General features: G+C 37.2%; 1 protein-coding gene across 2 annotated transcripts in view; it reads left to right on the forward strand.

The window, feature by feature from the left end:
* Positions 1–22125, forward strand: part of GRID1 (glutamate ionotropic receptor delta type subunit 1) — a 492238-nt gene that overhangs the window by 274126 nt on the left and 195987 nt on the right. The gene's annotated exons all lie outside the window — the stretch shown is intronic.

Consider the following 22125-nt stretch of genomic DNA (forward strand, 5'->3'; position numbering starts at 1 on the left):
AGACTAAGCACAGAGTTAAATTCTACAAGTGTTTGTGCATACATAGGGATTTCCAAGGGCAGAATGAGGGAGCATATGCCCTCAAAGGATACTAAGCTCTACACAGCTCAGACAGTTATTTGCTTCCTAGCAGACCTCCAGCAGAAATACACATTGCTGAGTTTGCCAGCGAGTCCTAATGAAGTATCCAAAACAGGTATTTTAAAGAAATCAACATTGTGCTTTGTTCAGACACAAGCTGGGTGGAAAGGAGAGAGCTTATTACTCTCTACAACTACCTGAAAGGATGTTTTAGCCAGGTGGGAATTGGACTCTTCTCTCAGGCAACCAACAGTAGGACAAGAGGGCAAGGGCTTAAGCTCTGTCAGGGGAGGTTTAGGTTGGATATCAGGAAGAAGCTCTTTACAGAGAGAGTGGTCAGGCGTTGGAATGGCCTGCCCAGGCAGGTGGTGTATTCTCCAACCCTGGAGGTTTTTAAGGTGAGACTGAAGGTGGCACTGAGTGCCGTGATCCAGCAATCAAAGTGGGGTTGGATTAAGGGTTGGACTTGATCTCGGAGGTCTCTACCAACCCAACTGATTGTATGAAAGTGTGTCCCCCTTCAGTGCTCAAGGCTCCAGAACTGTTAGGAGTTAGGTGAGTGCACTGTCAGGACCCTGAGGTGTCTGGAGTGTAGAGGCTCATGTATTAAATGGCTTTACTACTCACTTCACCTTAAAGCTCTGTGTATTACAGGCATTACGACTAATGACCCTGATATATTTCCAGCTCCCTGCAGGAGTTTAACAGTGGGCAGAAATGAAAAGTAATTTATTTGGCAATCTTCCTATATTGAACCTTGATTGATTCAGAAAAGCTTTATAAAAGAAAATTTAAATCTTAGAGAGAAACTCTCAAAAGGCTTGAGGTGGGAGGTGTACGGTGCAGGGGAGAAGGGTTCTATGGCAGAGGCTGGGCTTGCCTTTTGTGGAGTTAACAAATAACTACAATTCTTCAATATCTCAGTCAATAAGTGCTACTAATTATCTGCAGCCCAATTTCAGGGAGTCTAAAATAACAACTTTCAGCTTAAATGAAATATGCATTTTTATGTAATTTACAGAAATGCATCATTCAGAATGTGTGGCAGTAAGTGCCTTTGATGGATTTACTAATTTCTGCACTTAGTATTTCATGCTATAGGTAATATATTCCTCTATGCTGACTAGTATTGTTACCAGTCTGGCTCTGCACCTTGAAAGCTGTTTGAGGTTCTGAAACAATTTCTCTTTCTGGTTTGGGGGAAAAAAAAAATTAGCTCTATAAAAAAATATAAGTAGTAAAATTAGACAAAAATGCAAAGATTTTATTTTTATATTTTCTCCATATTTATTTTCATATTTTTGTTTTTTTAACTCATTAGAAATAAAAACTGAAAAACAAAGAGAAGAAATTGGATTTAAAGCTTTGTTTCCATAATTTTTTTCACATGGAAAATTTCATGTGAAAAAGAGGTTCCTTGTTAAGATTTTCAGTTTTGGTGAGTTGGTATTTTGTAATAGGGGAAAAATGCCTGAAAAACTTCACCTACATTTTGTGAAGGTATTGGCTAATAGCATATCTTCATAAAACCCAGGTGTTGCATACAGACCCTCCTGTGAAATGCAGAACAAAAATAAGAACAGTGTTTGGATTATGAACCATGACATGAATAGTTTTAACAAATTTTTCTTAGCACAAGTGGTAGACATCAGCCATTGGAAGCTGGTACAAGATTTATTTTGATGGTTTCAAATTGCAAATGATACATTTTTGCTGCTAAAAATATGGATCCAGGTTTCAGCCTCGCTTATCATCTCTTGGGTGGGCAAGAGAAATCTCCTCTGATTTTGGGTGCACAAAGTTAGGGGATTCTGCCATGTCATATGTGAAAAACTATTGAATCCTAGAAGCACTTAATTTTAGGAGTATTTCTTTAATTTTCATTTAGACATAATTTTCATTTAACTGTTTTAACATCTCAGTGCCTGGTTCTGTCACGTATCAAAGTTACTGCAGCAGGAACCACTGACATTTCCTAAGTTTTCAAGGTTTACTATTTTGCTATAAAACTGCTTTGACTGTAAGAATAGGGAGAGGGAGAAAGGAAAAGTGTCTTTTCAGTGGTATAGATTTAAACATGGAAACACCTGTTATTCAGAAAAGAGAAGGTAAATAAATTTATAAAATGTTAGCTACATTAGATTTTGCATTAAAAGGTTGCTTTGGGACTAAAGCAAATCTAATATAAAGAGTATTCCTCCTTAATCAGTTGACATAAATATTCCATTCTCCACCTACAAAAGTCCTGGCTGTCTTTGTCTCAGTTGTAACAGGTGTACATGTACCTGCAAGAGCAATGTTATAATTTGAAGACCATGTGATCCTCTTGCAAGGCAATGTGGGGGGGGGGGGGGGGAGATGAAAAAGTAATAATTAAAAAAATGGGAAGATTTACCACTTTCCTCTGTTCTGATTGTTTCTTTGGCCCAGACACAGGAATCTGAGATTCAAAATACTCCCTCTTTGTGGCATCCAGGTTTCACCTCTCTCTTTCACTTACCAATCGATACGTTTTTTGGTTGCAAGTAGAGGTATATTTATATGGATTGCTTTTATCATTAAGGGCTGTACAGTGAAATGAATAAATGGAAAAAAGTTCAAAGAGGTGACAAAAATGGTAAAAGGGTGGGAGAGCATGACCTATGAAGAGAGGTCTCAGGAACACACTATATACAGCCTGCCTAGGGGAATACAACTGACAAATACTTGAGAAGAAACATGAGAGGAGGAGGAATTATTTAAGGTGATCATGGGTTGTCTAACAGGAAGTAATGACCCAAAGCTAAACAGGGAATGCTTTCTAGCAGGGAAGTCAATCGGACAATGGGAGTGCTTGGCAAGAGAGTTCAGTGAGGTGTCATTGCTCAGGGTGTTTGGGGGTTCACTAGATAGAAACACTAAATCAGGCTAGCAGGCTTTCCTGAACTTCTGAAGGATGTTCTGCATGACCCAGGAGTCCTTCTGAAGACTTACCAGGAACCATTTGTTGCGTAAGTTTAGACTTTTCACTATTTTAGGCACAATGTACCTGAAGAGGAGGAAAAGGTCTCATAGGTTAGTGCTTCTCAAGTGTCCTGTGGCAGGGGTGCAGTACCTGACAGCTGTGGTTGGTTTTTAACTCTTCACAGAACACATATGGTTTGTTTGGGATATGTATTTTAATGAGATTTGTCTTTATAACTGTAGGTGATATCAATTCCCTTGCTTTGATCTTCCTTATTTTCATTATGTATATATAACCTTTAGTTTTGAGAACCAATAAAATGGAGGCTGTAACCCAGTTACATGTAATTATTGACTCATGAAGAGAAGGCATTATTGGCTTTACAAAACCTTTAACTCAGCATTACTTGTATTTTTGGCATCTTCACTGAAGTGAAAAATGCTACTGTTGAGGAGGATCTTTGAAAATGCTGTAGAGACTTGTGAGGCTGCCCTGCCTCTAAGGCTCCCTCCAGGAAGGTTCCTTGTGTACATGCATGTCCCTGCAGCAAAACTGCCCAAAGCAGAACTCTTTGCATGCCCCAGGCAGTAAATAAGTTTAAAACAAAAGTAGAAAAAAAAAAAGAGCAGATCAATTGCTTTAAAAATTAATCCAAACCACCTGTACCAGTGCAGCAGGTTTATGTGAATCACTGCAATCCCAGTTAGAGCTGAAGCTAAAAACTTCCAGCCTAAGTGGATTGAACAGCTGTAATTTATTTCTGCCCTCTTCACATAGTTGCCTCTGTGTCCTCACTGCAAAGCAAAGACTGCTCTCTGTTTCTCTTTTACTTTAGTTCATATTAAATGTTCTGCCTGATTCTTTAGAATAAGTACAGATATCCTGCTTTCGATTTCAGTTTTTGGGATCATTTTCCAGTGATTTCTGAGTACCTTAGTCCCAGAGCACTGTCAGTTGGCACTTGGTAGTGAACAGTGCTCCAGACTTCTCTTTTTCCCTTCTGCAGCTGGTGACATGTTATTACTTGACTGGAGCTGAATGAATTATTTATGGCATCTTGAACAGTTGCACTCACAAGCAATTGTTTGAAATCTTTTTTTCTCAGAAAGCAGAGACTTTTACTTTTCAGAATTTAACAGCAAAAAAATTCAATAATAATTCTCTGGCACTTAGCATTTCATATTGGCATACATCTCTCTCTTTTTTATTTTTTATGTTGCAAACATTCAGCATATTAGTCCATATCTCTGTTTTATATGCAGCATATAAACATCTTGAAATATTGGCAAATAATTTTGGAAAAAAATATTATGCCTCTTCTGTTTTTAGAAGGCAATTTCTATGTTTAAGGAGCTGGTAGTGATTTGTGAGTGCTGGTAACAGAACTGTAGAAGTAATACATTCTTCTTTCAATAGTTTGTTAAATTATGCCTGCCTTATTTCTTCTCAATCCTCCTGTGGTATTCTATTTCTTTCTTAAAGCAAAAATCTTGCCTTCTATTGTTGACATTTTCAATATGCTGAAACTCTTTGTGCTTAAAAAGAACAATAAGTATAATTAAACCCAAGCAAACCCACAGAACTGCTAAAACTTAAGTTAAAACAAAGCCCTCCCATTCTAGGATAAATTGGCCTTGAAGCAAGTTTATTTCCATTGGGCAAACCCCCCCCTCAAAAAAAAACCAAACCATAAACCCTCCTACATTTTGTTTCATTGTGATTAATCAAAGGGACAGGATTATTTTCACTGGAACCCCAATCTGTGGGATCCCTGTGTATGTTTGGAAGGATCAGTTACATGGGTTTGTAGATGTTGTGAAGGTGGGGAAAAAATGGTGAATAAATGACTTTATGAATTGCTTACATAACTTCATTTAAATGACATTCCTTTTTAAATTGATGGTATGTTTGTGACAATTTTAAATTAGTTTTTTCACTCTACTAGAATGTTATATGAGCTTTTGAACCTGAATGTTGAAATGATGAGAAACTTGAGGCTTGCATCTAATTTTGTGCATCTCTAACAATAACTGATAGTGGTTTTGTGGGTCAGTTGAGGGAAAAAAACAACTGGCAAGAGGTACACAAAGTCGTTATGAGTCTAAAACCTGCTTTACTAGCAGGTCTTACTAAGTCTCTTGGTGTCAGTCATGATATGTCTGGTCTGAAGGAACCAGATTTCTCAGCTCATATTCTGAATCTGATGACTGGGCACATATGCATAGGTGATCATGTATTTTTAACTGTCATTAAATCTGTATGTACAGCAACCAGGCCTTGCTCTTGCTCCAAATCCTTAATCTTCAGGGTACTTTGGGATCCTTGTTTTATTGCAGGTGCTCTGTTGCTAAAATGTGATTCATTTCAAAATGTTACTGTTGTCCATCTATAAGGATGTCAGATCTAAAGGAAACTATCCTAAATATCTGGCTGACAAATCTGTTAAAATATCATAAATTATCTTTTATTTGTCTTGTGAACTTCATTATTTATTTTTTTTAACCAACCAATCTTTTCAGCTTTTTTTTTTTGTTATTTTCTTATTTTTTATTTGTTAACCCAGATCTCTGAATAGATTTAACCTAAAGATGGGGGGGGATTGCAGCCCTCAGGAGAGGCTGCATTTCTGGTTTGGGTTTCTTTTTAAGGAACAGGAGCTATTAATGACTTGGAAACAAACAAGTATTGTATTGAGCCACAGGCAATCCTTCTTCAGTACTGTCTTAGTGCTGGCTTTTGCAAGAGCTGAGACAGAACAAGTGTAGTGGGCACTGGAAAAACAGGGCTACTAAAAACTAACTCCACTTCAACCTATCGCTTCAGGGCTCTGTTTTCCAAATAATTTTACTTCAAGTTGTTTGACTGACTCCTTGAATACTGTGCAATTTAAAGATAAAGATTTTATTTATATATATATTTTATACATATATATATTTTTAAGGAAGTGAAAAGTGAGATTGAATACTCTGACATATCTGTGGTCATTATAGTACATGACTATATGGAAAACATTTCTCTGAAATACTGCAACTCTGTAGATGACTTTATCATTCCCAGCAAGGATAATTTTCTGCAATTTAGGTATAATTTACCAGAAAGGAGAGATTACTAATTAATTATGGATGATTAATTTTAAAATATGTTCCTGCATTTGCATTTAATCATTATACCAGTGTTTGCTTATTGTAAGGCACTGACAGAAGCAGTACAGGTACATGAGAAAATGTATTTGCTTTAAAAAAATCAGAAAAAAGTAATGGCCATAAAAAAAGCTATTTACCATCTTCTGGTTTTACTTTTTCATGTAAATTTAGTGAATTCTTCAGCTGACTCTTCTAGAGAAGCTTGCTTTTTGAGGATGATAAAATACATATTGTAATTATTCTGTAGTAAATTTTGGAACCTACAACATCAGTGTGTGCACACCACAGCCACAGGGTTGACTTTTTCCATGTCTCTAAGCACAGGGATTGGCTTGGAGTACAGGGCTCTGCACAGCCACCTCTCCCCAGAAATACACTTTTAGGCCTGGTGTGCTAGATGGAGAAAAACGCTGATTCCTTTTGTTAGTTGTTCCAGAGGTTACAGAAGAAGGCCATTTTCCTTTGGAGGGATGAGTAATTATTGCTGATAATAATTTGCACCTGCTTTGAAAACCAACTTCTTTTCACCGAATATTTTTAATCACTTTCAGTAGGTGAAATAAAATTATATTTCCCCAAGAGGTTTTTAGTTTCAAAATAATTTGAAAAATTACTTAAGCCTTTACTAATTGCTTGTAGCACACTGGGTAGTGCTGTCTGTGTATGAGATAAAAGCTTGGGTGAGATTTACCTTGGTTTGAGATTAATCCCAATCAGGGTGTCCTAGGACTGGTGCTCTGTTTCTCTTAAAGTTATTTTGTGTCTGGCAGGCAGCACAGGTGCGAGGGCTGGTGCTGTTGATGCAGCACTGCCCAGGGTGTAGGAGACAACATTGAATGTTATCCCTGTTTGTTCATAGTTCAAAATTTAGAGTTGCTAAAAGATCAAAAATCCAGGGTCAAGGGAGCTCTCTGGAAATGCAAGGGAAGAAATACTTGGGAACCTTGCTCATCAAGGACGAGCACTTGGATCTGATTAAATTAAGCTTATAACTTGAGACAGTGTGGTAACTGTGCAAGAAGATTGTCTTTTCCTCAGGCAAAGAGTGTTCTGTGTCAGAGGAATAGAGCAGTGTATCATCAGCATAAAGCGCAATGTGTCAGTTCATTTACCTTCGTACCTTGGAGGATGGCAAATACCATGAAATTAGCCAAGGTTTGAGAGTTGTTTTAGAAAGAGAGTGTAGTCCTATGCTAATAATTATTTTCCCTACTGCTACTGTTAGTACTGTTGGTGCTGTTATAACTAGTATGCTTGTTGTACTTGAGTGGCTCGTTATGAATTGGGATGTTGTTTTTCTGGGTGCTGTATTTGTGTTCCTAAAGAATTTACAGCATTCAAGAGGTGACAGATAAAGACATCTAGGGGCTAAAAGAGACTCATGATGAATGTTGTTTTATGACACAAAATAGTGTCTTCATTCCAGGATCTTAGAAATTAGCATTTAAAAAAAAAGTAAAATAAAATGAAATATAAAATAAATAATAAAATAAAATAAAGATTTTAAGATATTTGTAGAAATGTTTTCATAAATAATAAGGATAGGTGAAGAGGGTTGAAACCAAAGCCAGAATCTTCATGATGAATTAGAGGCAACCTGAAAGATTGGAATAAAATACAGTATTGAAAGTGAAGATTGTTAGCATATCTTTGATGTGGCAGGTAACAAGGGAGCTATTGAAGCAGTGTGGAGAGATGGGTGAAATGATCAAAGCAAGAGGCTAGAGATGCTCTTTGTAGCAGAAGTTTTTGTGAGATATGAGAGGAACTTGTGATTCTTAAGGTCAGAAAGATGAACTTGGAAGTAATCAATATGTAATATCATCAGAGCTGGGAAAGGAATTTTAGCATTACATATGGATAAAAAGACCTGTTTATTAGAAAGATTATGTCTGAGCAATCTGGGAGATTTTGGGCTTATCCTGGATGAGAAGCTTTGAAAGAAGTGAGAGTCAAAGATGACACTTGTGTTGTAGTCCAAATTGGCAGGTCTGATATTCTGGCTGTCTATTTTGACTGAGAAAAAGGATTTTCTTTCCCTGAAGAGAGAGGGTTGAGAAATCTCATTATCCACATGAAGCTTGTGAGGATATCTAGAAAGCAGGGTAGCAATTTAGACTGAACAGAATATGAAAAATGTGCCACAGAGAAGTAGATCAAGACTCATCAGCATGTGAATGACCAAGGATTTTTTTGCCAGTTTCCTCACTGGGATGAAGTAAATGTAAAGAAGATTCCAGAGTGACTAGACATGGGACCCTCCTTGGGAACTTGGAGAATATAACAGAAAGTATCCTATGGAAAGACTCTGCTGGAGTGTCACAGGAGGAAATCCATGACAGAAGGTGCTGGGACAAGAAAGTTTATCAAGAAGAAATGTGATCAGCGTGGTTAAAAATATCTGGCAGGTCAAACAGGAGATAGTAACAATTTTAGAGTGTGACTAAGAAAAGTGAATGACAGTGAGAATAATTTCAGGTCAGTGAACCATGTCTTAAGGTCTGCAAGTAGAAGGGAGAGGAAGAATGGGGTGACAGGTATAGAGCCACAAAGGGAGTAAGAAAGGAGAGTCTAAAACACTTTATAGCCTCAGGGAAGAGAAACAGGATAAGAAGAAACCACCTTAAAGGTATGTGATGAGGTCTTCTATAATTTTCATAATGGCAACTGTGTGGATGGTGTCTTCAAAGGCTCCACGGTCTGGATGGCATTGCATATATGGACTGAAGAGACAGGCTGGCAGTGGGAGCACTTTGTGTGGGCTGGGCACTGCATCCTCCTTTTGGCTGGGCAGTTGTGGTCTCCAGACCACAGATTAGGAGTCATCTTTTTCCTTGTCTTTGCAGTTCTTACCAGATGTGCAGTTGCTTTGGTACTTGGTACTGTCCTCCAGTCATTGGAAAGCTGTATATTGGTAGAAGTAGAGATTATACTCCCTGGTTTTGTTGCTGGTTGTTCTGCTACAAACAGAATTCCTTCATATTAGTCTTATTGGGAAAGTTTTTCAGGATTTGGATCATTTCCTTTGCTAAGGAAATAAAAACAGCTCTGACAGTATCCTCTGTGGAAAAACACAAAACTTTATGCCCTAAGGACATTTTCTAATGGAATTTTAGTTTTCAGTAATGTCTTTTTACTGGAGAAATCTTCATGCTGAAATTTTCATGGAAGGAAATAGAATCAGGTTTCTACACATAGATTTGCTGGTTTTGCCATTGTTTGTGTTCACTGCATGTTTAGGGTTTTGTTAAGGTACATTTTCGTAGCTTTTATTCAAAGATTAGCTTTCAAGGTTGATCACTTCCTGTTGAGATAGGTACCTAATGATTATCCTCACAGAACATAAAACGTGGAGTGAAAGGGTTAATAATCTCTTTTTTTACCAGCTGGGGCATTGGAGTTACAAAGAAAGTAGGCAATTACTGAGTTCACCTCAAACAGGGACTGAAGTTCTAAATGTCAAACCAAGAAGCTGCCCAAAAGGTCATCGTTTCATTTGATACTGCCAGGTATGTCTTTGCCACCACTGACCCCTGGTTGTTTCATTTGACAGAACTGATTGTCCTGTCGCTCCAGCCATCCTTTTGTGAGATGTGCAGCCTTTAACCCATACTTGCTGTGTCAAATATTAAAACTCTCTTTGAATAGTGCATGTTGGCTTTAGTTTAAGATAAATAATGCTGCCTGCACATGCAGGCCTACAGAGCATGTAGAGATGTTCAGGTAACTTTAAAGATCTGTATTTTATTTATTGAATTGAGTCCTTTCACTGTAATGTAGTTATAGTTTGCTATAGACTGTGCACTGTGAGAGAGATCAATTTGTTTGGCACTGACCCATCCATTCAACTTGAAGCAATCAGATTTAAAAGCTTTGCACTTTATTAACGTGTGTGCAAATAGCAACTGAGTTCCAAGGACACTCTTTAGGAAAGCACCTTGAGTGATTGGTCATGATATATAATTCATATTTAGCTTCCAGCTTTCCAAAGGAAAAATCATGTTAAAATTATTTTTAGATAATATTGAAAGGGGAAAAAGTTCAAGCCTTAAAGTATGATAATAACTTTGTGTGTGTAATGGAAGTATATTGACTCAAAAATATTACAAGTTCACCAACATGTTTTTTGATAAAATTATTAAAGAGTATAGAGAATATTTTGAGATGTACATCAGCACATTAAAATAACCCCACCAAACAAAACCCCATTACACCATAGTGTTCATTTTCTAAACTGTGCTAGCATACAAGTTATTATAAAAATCAATGTCAGTTCTGAATGCATTTTGATTGAAAGAACAACCTAGCAAACAGAGCACTTGAGCCAGGATACAGTTATGAATACTTAATAAAAGTACACAGTTCAAGAAAGACTCATTCCTGATGCCTCCCATAACCAAGAGACACCCTAACACTGGAAATGCTGATGGTTAAATAAGATGGTTACAGCATCCAGGGCAAACAAGCAGTGGAAGTGTCCAATTTGCTAAATCTGTGGCATGCAGAAGTGCTAAAATTAATACCAAGGAGACAAACTGGTAATAGAAGGACAACCATAAAAATACATGAAAACAAATAATTAGTAGACAGTTAATAACTTATATAAGTAATGACAACCATGTTTGAGTAAAATATATATGCTTATGTATAATACATATTATATAATATAGACTATATCTATCTACTATATATATTATATACACACACACACCCTTATGTTTTATACCATGCTCAGCTCAGTCACTTGAGGGGGAAGTTGTGTGTGTGTAAATATGAAAGAACAGATTTTAAATGTTTGTGTTCTGTGCAGCTGGAAAAGAAAAATAAAGATATTGGAGCAGAAATGAACCAAAGAGAACTCTTTGGAGTTGAGCTGTTTCAGCTCATTAAGAACATTCACATTTCTGATGTGCTCTACTGATACTTGCTAATAGTGTTGACATCTTTCAGTGTAAACTAGGTGAAGAACTGTATCTTTAAAAGCCTGTGGGAATTGGGTTTTATTTCACGCAGAGGACTTGCAACGCTGACCAAATGGAACAGAAACAGTGTAGAAAAACTACTTCACTGAGGCTCATTGGCTCTGAGATTTCTGTGAATGGTGAAGACACAAGAAGTAAAATGAAAGGTCAAAGCCTGAATATGACTGAGCAGGGAGAATCTGTTACAGTGCTGGTTTCCTCACAAAGCACACAGGTCTCTTAGGGGATGTGAGTGACAACATCAAGCAGGCATCAGTCCCAAAACACTCCATGGTTTGATGGTGACTTGTGCAGAAACTGTTTGTGATTTCTAAACAAAATTTATGGAATGTTGCGGTCACAGATGAAAAGAAAACCAATTCTGAATGAAATGGTTGAGTGGAAGTGTTGCAACATCAACAAATTTGTAAATAACCTGAGACTGAAGATTCAGTTTTGCCATTTTGAGGCTCATCCTCCTGGCATCTGAAGGACAAAGGCCTGGTTGGCCACTTGTAATAAGTAGTTACTGAGAATGTAAGAGGGAGTGTTGAGCTCTAAGTTCTTTGAAGCAGAAAAATCTGTGAGTGTGTTTGTATCAACCTGGCTATACTGGACAGCTTGATATAGCAGCCACATTGATGTGGCCACAACATGGTGTATGTAATATTTATATCTGGTCTGGTTTTGGCTATTTCGAAAAATTAAATTCAGCTTTTCTGGACAGAGAATTTATGTATTTCCCTTGTTCTCTTTATTTTACTCTCCTTTCCAATATTTCTCTCTGTGATAAATTTAACTCACCACTCATGATAAATAAAGTTTCAGAGATTCTTAGAGTAAATAATAGTGCTACTGATGTTCAAATAATCTACATAGGCACTTAATGAGATATGTTTCCACTGTTGCAATTGCTAATCTAAAATTAGAATTAAGAGTACATATAAGTCTTTGTAGAGAAGTAATGACCCAGTTAACCAATTGCCATATCCAGGACCTTTGCTTATGTATTAAGCTCAAATAAATTATTGTCACCTTGAAAAAAGTTTATCAAAAAAGCCACGCAAGCCCAAAACCACACAAACCCACAAGACCTCCCTAAACTACTGAAGTTTTCACGTTGATTGCTGTAATTAGAAGTGAACACTTAGGCCCTACCTGTTCTACCACAGCACTGGAGCTTTGAATGCTGTCAGTGGGCAAGCAGTTAAATCAAGAGGCTGGTGGGCCCCTCTAGAGTATAAAGCACCCTTTAATTTCCCACTCAGCTCATGGGTATTGATTTGTAAATGAATACACTTGTTTGTTTATTGGAATCATCATTACTTCAGCCGAGTGTTCCAGGCAAGATGCAGCAGCTCTCCAAGGACTCTGAATTTCATTGTTTATCACTGTCACTTGCTTGTGGAAGGATAGGTGACCTAGCCATGGGGACGTGTACTCACAAAACAACCACCTGACCAAAGAAACAGCAAAAAAGTGTGAGCTAGAAAAGTATTTTGGTTCTCAGGTTTTTAATACAAGTAAGTGAAGTTTAATGAATAAGAATGCAGTGATGTTTCAGCTGCTTTAATAAAGACAATGTAGTGTGGGATATTGTAGCATGTATGCCACTGCTTTTGCTAGTGTTCATTATTTACTTGTTAATATAAGCAGTCCTAAAACAGTTGCAAATCTTCTAGATCAAGACTAGAGATATAGAGACTCTATCTGCAGTAGATATATAACTACATGAGTATTTCAGGGAAAACTTCTTCCTATCACAGGAAAAGTGTGCAAATAAAATCCAGCAATGCTTCTAAGATACTAGAGAGCAAAGTAAAGAGAATAACAGGCTAAGTGAATGGGTAGTTTAGATGACTGGGCAAATCAGGTGTTTGTTGGAAGTCATGTCTGTTTCTTGGGTTTGAACTATCCATACAATGAGTGTCTGAGAATACTTTGAAAACCCTTTTTTGTTAATCAGCAAATTGTTCAGCTGTCAAGAATGGCCAGTTCCCATACAGTGTGTTAATGTTAGGAGGAAAATTAATGAATCTGAAGCACTATCCTTGTCCTGAACCTGCCTATTGATTGTGTATATTGTCCCTTAGTCTTGTGTTATTCTTCTTTGTTCCTGTACAAGAATGAAGGCCAAGTTTTATCTTTTGAAAAGCTAGGCAAACATTGTCTGCATGAGACAAGAGCAAGAGAGAATGGCATAGCAGAATGCTGCATTTGTCTTGCCCTCATTCCCGCTGATCAGCTAAATCTCCTAAAGAACAGAAAAATATTTTTTAATAAAATCCCATGGAAACTCTGACAAACCCTTTGATGCTCTTGACAAGAGTACATGAAGTTCTCCTATGTGCAAGGGAACTGTATCAGAATGTCTGGTTTTGTTCATTTCCTGCTGCTTTTTATTGATAGGGTGACTTCTGGAAAGGTTAGGGTGTCTTCATCTGGAATTCTGGCAGCAAAGGTAGTCAGAGGTTTGGTGCCAGTCACCTCACTTGAGTTTGACCTTACTTTCCTGTTGGTGCTCTCTGCATACTCTGTCTCTGTAAAACTCCTCTGTTCTAACACTAGAAATGTTCTTGGTTAGAATCCTGGCTTCAGCTGAGTTTGTGCTGAGAACTCAACCATCAGTGCAATTCTGTGCTTTACCTTTTGAGATTATATAATACTGGAGGAGAAATAAATTATTTCTTTCTTCCCCTGTGGTAGGGTCCTAGAATGGGTCATGTTCCAGGCCAGAATTGTGCTTTTGTTTTCAAATAGATAGAATTCGTAAGTTATCTAAAGAATAACCTATTGTGCTGTCTTGACCACAAGCAGTGACTAGCTCATGATAAGATTTAGATGAATCCACTTTGTTTTCTCTGCCCAGTCTCAAAAGCCATTTATTGTGAATATGCAAAAGGGTAACACAAACTACCACTATTGCACTGCATTAATCCAAAAGGCAAAACAAGTTGCAGATTTTCTGTGGAAATCTGGAACAGCTTCAGTTGTTCCTCTGATTTTTGAGTGATGTCATAATGGCATAAACCATTAATAGATTTAAATAAGGATATTTTACACTTTTGACACAATGCAGCCTAATCTACGGAGTTGAGGCAATGAGCAATGTTAGGTCCCCCATATTGTAGCTACACAGTATACAATGAAATCCTGTCATAAGTTGTCATAGGGGAAATCCTTCTTTTGATACTGTTTCATTTCATGTTGAATGATCACAGACTTCAGATCTATTTTGCCTAGAGAAAGCTTTTACGTGTCAGTGTGGCTCAGCCAGATTACCACTGAGCAGTGTTTCCACTGCGTTCTGTAATATCCTTTGCCTTCATTGAAGAAGCTCTTATAAAAGGTATGAACTCTTGCTTTCACTGAATTGCTTCAAATAATGTGCTTCCACAGCTGATCCTGGGTGGCCAATACAAGCACAAGACTCCAACACATTGACATTGGCTTTTGAGATTGCTTTTGGAAAGCAAATTTTAGTTGGGTTGTTTATAGCAATATTCTGTTGCTAATAACAGAGCCATGTTCTGGTATTTCCAACTTTTGTAGTCATATGGGTGGTGTGTGTGTGTACATATATTAAAAAATATATGAAATCGTTATTATTTAATTCTTTTGAATGAAAATGGTGATCTGGTGCTGACCTGACAATGGACAATTCCACTACTGCCTGTTCACTGAATTGCAAGCCATTTTCAGTCTCTGGAAGTGCCTTTGCCCACTGTTCATCCCTTGGGTTGCTTTGTTAGTACTCAGGCTACATGTTCCTCTGTTCAACACCTTCCACTAAGTACAGGAGCCCACAGGGTACAAGGTTCAGTCATCCCAGGTTCCTAAACAGCAGAAGCAATTCCTATACTAATCTGCCCCAAAAAGAGCTTTCAATTTTAGAGTTGTATTTTTTTAAAGATGTATTTTGGGATTAAGATGAATATAAGCACCAGTTTAAAAAACAAACAAAACAAAACAAAAAACCAAACCAAAACCAAGTGAAACAGAAAACCACTCATCTGACCTCTTTTAAATAAGGAACTTGAGATGTTTCCAAACTTAGATAAAGCTGATACTTTAGCACTGTGGCCATGCTTAGTGTCTGGCAGTATGTGCACGTTCAGCAAATCTCCACCAGAGCATGTCAGCAGGCTCCTGGTTTCAAGGACCACAGGCAAGGCTGCACAAGGCATAGAATGGCAGCAAATGTCTCAGTGTACCCATGGAAAGTGGAAATTGCTGCTTTTCTACCTTGTCTGTGTTAGGCTTTTGAAATGTTCTCTGTTGCTCGTTTTCCTGAGTGCAGCCCTGGTACTGGATGCCAAACCAAGAGCTCTGTAGACTGGGGCACAGGTGAGGGCTGTCTCAGGCTTTTCCTTCTAAAACTGGAAGAATGTCTTGTCAAAGGGAGCTCTTAGGCATCTATGCAGAGAGCTGACTGGTTATGTATTTATTACATTTTTCTTCAAAATAAGAGCAGCTTTTTTTCTGAGAGCAAAAAAGGAGCTATTTTTTCCTCTTATTCTCTTGAAACTGTTCCAGATCATTTGGGAGAAAATATTTGATAAAAATTGACTGTGCATCAAAGACAAAATCAGACCCCATGGGACAGTAGCAAAAGAGAAAGGATAGAGATTTCAGAATGTGCTGCTGTAGGGGCTTGATGGTGCTTGAAGAATAGTTTGAAAACAGGCAAAGAGCATCAAGAAGGGCTGCAGGGTCACGATTTTGTTCAATTTCAGGGAAATGCCTTTGGGGATCAGGAAATGCCATCTGCAGATTCATGATGTTAATATTCATGTTATATTTCTGTTCAAGAGGCCAGCAGGATTAAATGGGAGGCTAACTGACTAAAAAAAGGATAAATTTTACCCTTCGGTCCTCAGAGATCAATAGGAATCCTAAATTGTTGAGACTAGAAATTGAGGGCTCCTTATTTTGTGTGGGAGACAGTAACACTAATACAGATAAATGAATATTTGGAGACATGCATTGATGTCTAAGAACAAGAGTGTCGTGGAGGGAGAGGGTTCAACAATCATCTTGAATTTTCCTAGCTTCTGCTTGTCTCATAATTTGAATGTTTCTTGCACTGTTGTTTGGCTACTATATATACAATTTTTTATACAGATATATATATATATTATATAATGCTAAAGCATTGAGAAGGCAAAGTTATGATGAAAAGCAAATACTAAGTTTGAAGAGAGCATGCAGGGACTTGTATTTGTGTTTTGGGAGTCTTTTTGGTTTGCCTTGCAAGAATCCTGTTTGTATTTAATTTAAATATTTATAAGCAAATAGTGAATTTTAAATGTAATTCAGTGAGAAGGGTTTGCATTAGCTGCTTATTCTGCCAGTAAATAGTAAATTCATTTTAAGATTACCAAACAAAGTATGATATAAGCTATTAAAAATACTACCAATAGAAATCTGGTTCATTAGCTGTGTTGCTAAGGTTATAAATGAGTTTCTTCAAATTCATAAGCAAGTTTTATCTACATGTTTGTGTAGACCTGAATGTCTACTTTTGTGTATTTGCTATGCCTAGATATGGTGAAATTAATGTATATTGACTTAATTGTGGTTAAATGGCATGAGTTTAGTTTTATAGTATGAATTTATATGCCTGGACTATACTATGTATGTATTTTGAACATATAATTACAACTGGACTCATAATTAAGTGTTGAACATATAACTACCCTCTTAGTATCTGAATCCTTTATTATGCATTTAGACAGTTTATTAGTGTTGATAGAAAGTTGTACAAACTGCCCTGTATACAGTTTTCAGTGCAATTTGAAAGAAAATATCTGTGTTTGACTTTTGGGTAAAATGTTTCCTATCCTCAAACAAGCAACATTTCCAGACATATTCAGTGTGTGACATCTTGCATGTCCAACCAAAAAGGCAAAAGCTCCCCTTAATGTGGGCTAAAATCTGGGATTGCAAGGGGTGAGCTAAAAGAGGAGAGTACTGGCTGAGGAAGGGAAAGGCTTTACTGCAGGATTTACCTGGGTGTGTATCTGTTATGACACATCTCAGGTGATTCCAGATTTCCTTGGGCTTTGTCTGGAGACACTTTTACTCGTTTTCTTGATTTAATTTTCTTTGCATTACCTAACCTGGAGAGTTCCCAAGCCCATCTCTCTTTGCTTGTGCTATTTTAGTGAAATTTGATTTTTCCATGCAACCACATAGTTTTGAGAAAATCTTTTAATTTAGTGATTTGATAGAGAAATCAATAAATGCAGCCAGTGAAGTGCCCTTACCAATAAAATATATGAGTTTTGGTAAGGGCCTGGTTTATTTTCCTCTGAAATCTGGGCTATACTTTCCCTTTTTTAGTCTACAGTTATACCCTCTCTGAAGTGATTCCAGTTTTCGTCCTCGTTTCCCAGACTCTGCAGTTCTTGATAGCTCTTGCTTTGGAATAATACGTTAAAATAGTATAGCACAGATTTCATGTTTTCTTTATCTGACTGGACCTCAAAATCGGTTGGATGATCCTTATTTTTAGGATCAAAAATGGTTTTAGCCATGTAAATGTGCCTTTTGGGATAAGTAGACAATTGAAAAATACTAGGAGTTCTACTCAATGGCATTGTTTTTCTTAAAGAAAATCGATTATAAGAATTCAATTTGATATTGATTTATTAATCATTTCAGTCATACTTAGGATCAAATCACACTTTCTGCCATTATATGTCAAAACCCCCAAGCAGCCAACACAAATTTATCATATCTACAGAATGTGTGCAGAGAATGCCAGAGGCATTTGACAGATTTTATTTTACTGTCTTAATTCAGTGTTTTATCACAGAGTGTTTTTTCCTAATGAGAAAGTTGATAGCTAGATTATACTAAACTAAACCAGTCTCTGATTTAACCTTGTGGCTTGTTATTTCAACTTCTTCATGAGTCATTAATTGTCCTGCCTTCCCGCAAGAGCTTGGCTGGTCTCAGGAGAAGCAGATCAATAGAAAATACTTAAACGCACAGTTATTTACAGATGCAGCTGTCTCACATACATGCAGTTTTGACCATTAGTGTCTTTCAGACCCTTCTATCACTTGCTTGATTTGTAGTAGGGCTATCATTATTTCATGGTCTTTTAAAAATAGAGTACGATTCAGATGCTTTATCTCTTTGTCAGTGAGTATCACAGTCTTTGCACTGTTTTTATTGTTGCTCCTAAGAAATCAGAGAGCTGGACTCTTGACTTAAGTCAAGTAGCAATGGATTTGTTTTGTGATGCAAACTTATGTGTTTTGTAAGAGAAATCAGGTGAAATGGAGCCCAATATTAATAAAGCAGAAGACTATAATTCAGTTACTTCACTTTACCTTGTGCTGAAATCTGCTTTAGTGCATTCTAGTATAAGCCTATGTCATATATCAATTTGAAGGTTGTTTATAGCTGACTCCGTGGCACTTAAAATCAACTGAGTTTGTCAATCAAAGATAAATGCCATTAGAATGAAACTTAAGGAAGTCTTAGAAAAGGGGAAATTCAGATGCCAGAATGACACTGGGATCTTGTATAGCAGAGCAAAATCACAAAGACCTTCTTACTTTAATGTGTAGAAAAGTAATGGTTATGAGGATGTGTGTGGATGAACTCGTAGCACTTCGGAGAGGAACGCGTTCTTAAGTGGCACTACTAATTTCTGTGCTAAACAAAGCTTTTCCTCTGCTGATACCAATGTATCTAGGGCTGCAGGTTCTAAAAATGTATGTTCAGAAAAGCCCCAGGAGAATTCCTGGTGCCAGTTTACTTTTCCAGGCTGACTGCAGGCTCAGGGGAGTGCTGTAACATCTCTTACCCTCAGCTCACATACTGAAAGCTTGGGTTTTGTCACAACTTTTAGAACTAAAAATTTGCCTCAACTCTAACACAGGGTTGGATTCCTTTGGCCTCCAGACTCTGAACACTTGAAGATTTAGGGTTTTCTGCTTCTATCAGGCTTATAGAGAATTCTCCTCCTTGAATCTCAGGTCTGTATCTTCACATCTATGTGAGCTCAGATTTGAGACAGACACCTCATCTTTGGCTGTGTCAGACTGCATTAATTTCCCAAGGCTAAGTTTTCATTCCTAAAATAGTTCAGCTTAGAGGTCATGAAAATCCTCCTCTCAGCTTTTTCCTTCTGATGATTGCTCCTAGACTTCCTTGCTAGTGGTCTCAGTTCCCTCAGAAAGCAAATTCCCAGCAGATGGGGGCAGTGTTCCTTTCCTAACAGTGGGCAAATAAGGAAATCACTTTTTATCACTTGCCAGACTGCAGCAAATAAGTTGGTATTGACCAAAGGTAATTACCTCCTGAGAGATGTTCAGTGTGGCAGCTTGTACATCTGAAATCACCCTTGTGTTCCCTGCAGTGCATACAACAATTACTAAGACCCAATAAATGAATCATGATGATCTCAGTCATCCTTTCCTGATGGTTTCAGATGTCCTGCGGTGGGTGCATTGACACTTTGGCTCTGAAGTGATTGCAGTGTGGCAATGGCCTGGCCACACCAGATCTCAGAGATGTCTTACATGAAATGAGCCTCTGTTGGTGCCCAGCACTGCATAGGCTGGAGGAAATAATGAGAACTCTGGCACAGGTAAACTCACATGCTAAAGTTACCGATACTCTTTGAGAGAGGACCTGTAACATTAGATTTGCGATCAGTTCCAAAATATTCATTATAATTAATTTTATTAATTCTACATATATTTGTATGTTTGCTTTAGGGTCGGTTATTTTTAAAGCTCACTAAATTTGTGTTCTTGGTGATTTCTGTAATAAAATTTTAGTTTATTTAATGTGAGAAAAATGTTCTATTATTTTACTCTGAGGCAAGCAAAGCAGCTCCAAGGCCAATTTCTCTACATACTTTGTTACTCAGAGTATTTCTATTACATCCTGCTTTATCAATCATCTTGATGAATATAATTCCACCATTTAAATTATTCTTGCTACTAGTTTTCTTTGAGTTTTGAGAATTCTTCTCACTTTCGGCTCTTCAATTTCTTTTACCTGACATAGAAGTAGTATGGCTTTGTCTGTGTTGTTCTGCAAACTGCCTCCACCAGTGAGGTAGAAAAGCCATTTCTTTTAAAATATACCAAGAAATTGAATAAAGGGAGGATAAAGTATGTCTGCAACTTATCTATTCATAAGATGATGAAACAAAGTAAGAACAATGCAAAAGAATACTACTGGATGAAAATTACCAGATGAAAAGTGGTGCAGCACAGAAGTGACCTCAGATAACGTTCTTAAGCTCTTCTCTGATTTGAACTGGGAAGAGCCTGCATTAACAAACCAATGACAAATTCAAACTTTAAAATACTGTGACTCTGTTTTAAATAACTCTGTAAAGACTGATGGGCTCATTCAGATGTACTATTTGTCTTTGGGCCTTCTATCAATGAATCAATGTCCTTTATTTGACTGGCTGACATGTATTTAATTTGTTGTAATATATGATACATGGAAAATGCCTTTCAGTTTGAAACATTAATGACTGATAGTTGCCATCATTCAAGTTCTGCCTGTTACAATTTTTTTTTTCTGTACTCATCAAGTTTACTAATAATGATTAAAGATTTTCTTAGTTACATTGTCTTTGACAACATTAATGATTAAAGACATGGGCAACTTGTAGTATGGAACAGTTCAGTTCGTCATTGATCTTCCTTTCCATACTATCTGCCAGTTTAGACCTAAGCAGAAGTATAGAAAAGTAAGGTTATTCAGCACATTTGAGTGAGTTATTGATGAGAAGAAATCAGTTAACCCAATAAAATATGTATTTCAAAACCTGTAATCAAGGGAAGGCTATTCCATGCTTATGAGAATATTGGCATTACATTGGAAATTAAATACTTGCAATTAAGATAAATAATGTATTACATTGTAATATAAAATACAATGGTAGTACATGGGTTTCAAATAATTAAATCCTACACTTATGTGAAATTTAAGATTTTTTTTGTGAATTCTCTATCTGCTTACATAGAGATACCACCTTTTAATATGTTTGGGGGGCAAGTAGGGAAGAAATGCTACTGTTTCTCAAATATAAAGACTTGAAAAATAAAGTCAGTACATAAGCAAAACCCGCAGATGTTGACCATGGCACACATGACAGATCTGGAGTTTTATTTCAGCACTGTATGCCCTTGATAAGCATTTCTGAGTGTAGATGATGGGTGCATGACTACATTGAGATGTCTTGATTTCAGTTCCCAGCTGTCTCCTGCTTGCTGGTGACCTTGGACCTTGGCAAGCCATTACTGTGCTGCCTGCCTTAGTCTCCACTTGGTAAGAATGAGCTTAATGATACTGACCTCCTCCTTAAAAAGTATTCAAGATCAGACATATTCCTATGGACAATCATAAGCAATGGTTGGTCTTTGCACCTCTATTTAAAAGAAGACTTATCCGATTTATCTTCACATGGGAAGAGCTTTCTGGTCGGTCACAGACTGAGAGAGCAGCGCTTTCTGTTCCAGGCTGTGACAGAAGGTTTAACTTCAGGAAATTACTTTATCTTGCTTCTCTTTCTTCTTTTCCCATCTGTCAAACAGGGATCATCACCTTCTTTTTAAAGTGGTTTTGAACCTATAGGAAAAAAATGCTCTACAAGTGACACAATTCACTTGCGCTATGTTTTAAACTTTATGCCCTACATGGCCTAAGGATACCAATATTTGGGGAGACTTCTTTAAGGGTTTCAGTTGTAAAGGATTAAATTGGGTACATATTAAACACTGATGTGTAAATGAGGTTCTACACTACTTTATCCTTTTTTTCTTTTTGCCAGTCTCTAATGATAACTTTCAAAATCCTTCACCAGTTATACTTCTAATCCATCATTAATACTTCTAGTTCAATAGTTTTAGAGTGAGAAGTGTGGGTTTCTGCTTAATGATTTATATCTGGTTTCATGTCTGAAAAACCTATCTTTTTTTGTAAATATGCTTTCTAGCAAAATTGAATAATA

Source organism: Pithys albifrons, chromosome 9, assembly GCF_047495875.1.
Source record: "Pithys albifrons albifrons isolate INPA30051 chromosome 9, PitAlb_v1, whole genome shotgun sequence".
NCBI lineage: Eukaryota > Metazoa > Chordata > Aves > Passeriformes > Thamnophilidae > Pithys > Pithys albifrons.